Raw genomic sequence first — 6775 nt, 5'->3', positions numbered from 1 at the left:
ATGACAATAATAATGATGTTATTATTATTTCTATTGCCATTACTAGTATGGAAATTATTGGAATAGAGTTCATTATTGCTTTTATTGCAGTAATTATCAAGATTATCAATATAATTATGAATTTATCATTATCATCATTATTATTGTCATTATCATCATAATTATCATCATAATTATCATCATTAATTTCAATAATAAAGAAATCATCATGGAAATCATCATAATTACCTGAATTAATGTTAAAATCTTCATAATTACCATTAAAGAGCAAAAAGTGTTCTTTTCGACGTTTTTCTCAAAATGCTGTAAAACCCAAGATTTTGCCGTTTTTTTCGACTATTGGGATTTTATAACTTCTGGCCTTTATTTCATTATAAATGGACTGAATGATAATTATTATCATCATTATTATCATTACTGTCATCATTTTTATTATTATTATCATTATAGTCATTATCATCATGATTATCATTATTATTATTATCATTATTGCAGTTATAATAATTATTATGCTAATCATTATTTCTATTTTTATCATTATAACTATATATATAATGATAATAGCAATAATGATGATCTTAGAAATAATAATTATAATGACAATGATAATGATGTTATTATTATTTCTATTGCCATTAGTAGTGTGGAAATGATTGGAATAGAGTTAATTATTGCTATTATTGCAGTAATTATCAAGATTATCATTATAATTATAACTGTATCATTATTATCATTATTATTGTCATTATCATTGTCATTATCATCATAATTATCATCATTATTGTCAATAAAAAAAGAATCATCAGGGAAATCATCATAATAACCTGAATTGATGTTAAAAACTTCATAATTACCATTAAAAAGCGAAAACGTTTTTTTTTCGACGTTTTTCTTTAAAAAAATATTTTGCCTTTTTTCGACTTTTGGGATTTTATTACTTATAGCTTTTATTTCATTATAAATAGACTGAATGATAATTATTATCATCATTATTATCATTACTGTCGTAATTTTTATGATTATTATCATTATAGTCATTATCATCATGATTGTCATTATCATTATCATCATTATTACAGTTAAAATAATTAGTATGCTAATTATTATTTCTATTTCTATCATTATAACTATTTATATAATGAAAATAGCAATAATGATGATCTTAGAAATAATAATGACAATAATATTTATTATAATGACTATAATAATAATTATAATGACAATGATAGCGATGTTATTACTATTTCTTTTGCTATTATTAGTATGGAAATTATTGGAATAGAGTTAATTATTGCTATTATTGCAGTAATTATCAAGATTATCATTATAATTATGATTTTATCATTATCATTATTATTGTCATTATCATTGTCATTATCATCATAATTATCATCATTATCGTCAATAATAAAAGAATCATCATGGAAATCATCATAATTACCTGAATTAATGTTAAAATCCTCATAATTATCATTAAAAAGCGAAAAGTTTTTTTACGACACTTCTCTCAAAAGTCTGTAATACGCTAGATATTGCCGTTTTTCGACTTTTGGGATATTATTACTTCTTGCCTTTGAGGATTTGATTACTTTTGGCCTTTATTTCATTATAAATCGACTGAATGATAATTATTATCATCATTATTATCATTACTTTCATCATTTTTAGGATTATTATCATTATAGTCATTATTATCATTATTATTGTCATTATTGCAGTTATAATGATTATTATGCTAATTATGATATTGTTATCATTATAACTATTTATATAATGATAATAGCAATAATGATGATCTTAGAATTAATTATGACAATAATAATTATTATAATGACAATGATAATGATGTTATTATTATTTCTATTGCCATTATTAGTATGGAAATTATTGGAATAGAGTTAATTATTGATATTATTGCAGGTAATTATCAAAAATATCATTATAATTATGACTTTATCATTATCATCATTATTATTGTCATAATCATTGTCATTATCATGATAATTATCATCATTATTGTCAATAATAAAGGAATCATCATGGAAATTATCATAATTACCTGAATTAATGTTAAGATCGTCATAATTACCATTAAAAAGCGAAAAGGCTTTTTTTCGACGTTTCTCTCAAAAGCCTGTAATACGCAAGATTTTGCCGTTTTTTCGACTTTTGGGATTTTATCACTTCTAGGCTTTATTTCATTATAAATGGACTTAATGATAATTATTATCATCATTATTATCATTACTGTCGTAATTTTTATGATTATTATCATTATAGTCATTATCATCATGATTGTCATTATCATTATCATCATTATTGCAGTTATAATAATTATTATGCTAATTATTATTTCTATTTTATCATTAAAACTATTTATATAATGATAATAGCAATAATGATGATCTTAGAAATAATAATGGCAATAATAATTATTATAATGGTAAAGATAATGATGTTATTATTATTTCTATTGCCATTATTAGTATGGAAATTATTGGAATAGAGTTAATTATTGCTATTATTGCAGTAATTATCAAGATTATCATTATAATTATGACTTTATCATTATCATCATTATTAATACCATTATCATTGTCATTATCATCATGATTATCATCATTATTGTCAATAATAAAGGAATCATCATGGAAATCATCATAATTACCTAAATTAATGTTAAAATACTCACAATTACCATTAAAAAGCGAATAGGGAATTTTTTCTACGTTTCTCTCAAAAGGCAGTAATACCCTAGATTTTGCTGTTTTTTTCGACTTTTGGGATTTTACTACTTCTTGCCTTTATTTCGTTATAAATGACTGAATGATAATTATTATCATCATTATTATCATTACTGTCATTATTTTTATGATTATTATCATTATTATTATCATCATTATTGCAGATATAATAATTATTATGCTAATTATTATTGCTAATTTTATCATTATAACTCTTTATTATCGTTATAGTCATTATCATCATGATTATTATTGTTATTATCATCATTATCGCAGTTATAATAATTATTATGCTAATCATTATTGCTATTTTTATCATTATAACTATTTATATAATGATAATAGCAATAATGATGATCTTAGAAATAATAATGACAATAATAATTATTATAATGACAATGATAATGATGTTATCATTATTTCTATTGCCATTATTAGTATGAAAATTATTGGAATAGTGTTAATTATTGCTATTATTGTAGTAATTCTCAAGATTATCATTATAATTATGACTTTATCATTATTATCACTATTATTGTCATTATTATTGTCATTATCATCATAAATATCATCATTATTGTCAATAATAAAGGAATCATCATGGAAATCATCATAATTACCTGAATTAATGTTAAAATCCTCATAATTACCATTAAAAAGCGAAAAGTTTTTTTTCGATGTAATACGCTAGATTTTGCCGTTTTTTCGACTTTTGGGATTTTAGTACTCTTGGCTATAATTTCATTATAAATGGCATGAATGATTATTATTATCATCATTATTATCATTACTGTCATCAATTTTATGATTATTATCATTATAGTCATTATCATCATGATTATCATTATTATTATCATCATTATTTCAGTTATAATAATTATTACCCAGCGAGAGAGGCAGGCTGCGGGCCCCGTTGGGAGGGTGACTGCTGGGGCGTGGAATAGGAATAGGAGCTCCTCGTCCTGCCTGCGTCCTGGCAGCCGCCAGCCCAATATGAAGCATGTGGGGCAAAGCCCTAGGGAACCCCACAGGTGGATGAAGGGTCCCGCAGCCTGCCGCCTTTTATGTGGGGCAGCGTTGCGGGGGGTGGCAGAGGTGGCGTCCACCCGGAGTGACTGCCCGAGGGTTAACCTCAGGCGGGAAGTCAGAGTGTGGGCTTGGAATGTCCGCTCTTTACGTCAGGTTGATTGGTTATCCCTGCTATCGAGGGAACTGGGGAGGCTGAGAGTAGGGGTGGCTGCTCTCTCGGAGGTGAGAAGACCTGGCAGCGGCACGACCAGTGTAGGTGGCTACACCTATTACTGGTCAGGCCGCAGCAATGGTCACCAGCTCCAGGGAGTAGCCATAGCTGTCTCCGGTAGGCTCCAGCCCTCGGTGGTAGACGTCACTCCAGTCGATGAGCGTATAATGGTGATGAGACTGAAGCTGTCTTTGGGCTTCACGTCTCTTATTGCTGTGTACGCTCCTACCGATGTTTGTAAACTTGATGTGAAAGAGATGTTTTACGCCAAACTTGTATCCGTGGCAGACAGTTGTCCCCGGCGAGATATTCGTATTGTTCTGGGTGACGTCAATGCGGTATCTGGCTGCGATCGAGCTGGCTATAAGATGTCAGTCGGTCCTCATGGTTCGGGAGTTGATACCAGCAGCGAGAATTCCCTCCTTTTCCGGGATTTTGCTAGATCCCAGAAATTGAGGATTTCTAGCTCCTGGTACCAGTGCCCAGACCCACATCGTTGGACATGGTACAGCGATGCGGGTAATGCAACCAAGGAGATCGACCACATTCTCGTTAGCACTCGTTGGAGGATCCTCCAGAACTGCAGGGTGTATAGGATTGCTGAGTTCTGTGGTACTGACCAAAGATTAGTTGTGGCTACCCTCCGAGTACACTTCAAAACTCCCCAGCGGCCCAATGACCACCCTAGGGTGTTTCATCTGGACAGGCTGAAGGAGAGGGAGTGTGCTCGGAGGTTTGCTGAGACAATCTCTGATCGGTTCACAGCACTTGACAATCTGACGGACCCTGTACTTCTGTGGGACACCTTCAAGTGTGAAACGCTTGATGCAGCCCAAGAATCGATTGGAGAACGCCCGGGAGCAAGACAGAATTCAATCTTTCAGGAGACACTGGAAGCCACTGATGCTTGCGGTGCGGCTCGTCTGGCAGAGGATCGGGATTTGCACCGTTCTCAGGTGCGCAGAACTCGGTCTCTGTTAAGAAGGGACAAGGAACAGTTTATAAGGAATCTTGCTGAGGAAGTGGTAAAGTAGCGGGTATTTGCGGCATCCCAGCTGAACTGTTAAAGGCTGGTGGTGAACCTATGGCACGGGGATTGCATGCTGTCCTAGCTGCCATTTGCATGGACTGGATACTAGGAAGAGCTACTGTTCAAAGTCATTGTGGTGCAACACTGGGTAATATTAAAGTTACAGACCTTGATTTTGCCGATGATGTTGCAATTCTATCTGAGTCTTTGGAAACCTTAGTGGTGACCCTCGATGCATTTAGTAATGAAGCGAAGCCCTTGGGTCTAGAGGTCTCCTGGACCAAGACCAAGATCCAGGACTTTGGGGACTTACTAGGAGAACCTGTTCAGTCGGTACGTGCTTGCGGCGATGACATTGAAGTCACAGAGAGCTTTACATACCTTGGTAGTGCAGTTCATAACTCTGGGCTGTCAGACCAGGAAGTCAGTAGACGGATTGGCCTGGCAGCAGGGGCCATGAACTCTCTCGACAAGAGTATTTGGAGATGCCGGTACCTGTGCAGAAGGACCAAGCTCCGGGTTTTTAGGGCCCTGGTAATGCCAGTTTTGTTCTACGGTAGTGAAACCTGGACATTATCCAGTGCACTGGAGTCCCGTCTTGACGCCTTTTGTAATAGGTCCTTGCGCTGGATCATGGGGGTACTGTTGGCGGGACCATGTGTCTAAACAACGGATGATGATGATGATGTCATTATCATTGTCATTATCATCATGATTATCATCATTATTGTCAATAATAAAGGTATCATCATGGAAGTCATCATAGTTACCTGAATTAATGTTAAAATCCTCATAATTACCATTAAAAAGCGAAAAGGGTTTTTTTCGACGTTTGTCTCAAAAGGCGCTAGATTTTGCTAAATTTTGCCGTTTTTCGACTATTGGGATTTTATTACTTCTGGCATTTATTTCATTATAAATGGACTAAATGATAATTATTATCATCATTATCATCATTACTGTCATCATTTTTATTATTATTATCATTATAGTCATTATCATCATGATTATCATTATTATTATCATCATTATTGCAGTTATAATAATTATTATGCTAATTATTATTGCTATTTTTATCATTATAACTATTTATATAATGAAAATAGCAATAATTATGATCTTAGAAATAATAATGGCAATAATAATAGTTATAATGACAATGATGATATTATTATTTCTATTGCCATTATTAGTATGGAAATTATTGGAGTAGAGTTAATAATTGCTATTATTGCAGTAATTATCAAGATTATCATTATAATTATGACTTTATCATTATTATCATTATTGTCATTATCATTGTCATTATCATCATAATTATCATCATTATTTTTAATAAGAAAGGAATCAGCATTTAAATCATCATAATTACCTAAATTAATGTTAAACTCCTCATAATTACCATTAAAAAGCGAAAAGGGTTTTTTTCGACGTTTCTCTCAAAAGGTTGTAATACCCTAAATTTTGCCATTTTTTCGACTTTTGGAATTTTATTACTTCTGGCCTTTATTTCACTATAAATGGACTGAATGATAATTATTATCTTCATTATTATCATTACTGTCATCATTTTTACGATTATTATCATTGTAGTCATTATCATCATGATTATCATTATTATTATCATCATTATTGCAGTTATGATAATTATCATGCTAATTATTATTGCTATTTTTATCATTATAACTATTTATATAAGTATAATAGCAATAATGATGATCTTAGAAATAATGACAATAGTAATAATTATAATGCCAATGA

The sequence above is a fragment of the Penaeus vannamei genome, chromosome 24 (genome assembly GCF_042767895.1).
Source record: "Penaeus vannamei isolate JL-2024 chromosome 24, ASM4276789v1, whole genome shotgun sequence".
Taxonomy (NCBI): Eukaryota; Metazoa; Arthropoda; class Malacostraca; order Decapoda; family Penaeidae; genus Penaeus; species Penaeus vannamei.
The sequence above is the reverse complement of the archived record's forward strand: the minus strand, read 5'-3'. Positions refer to the sequence as shown.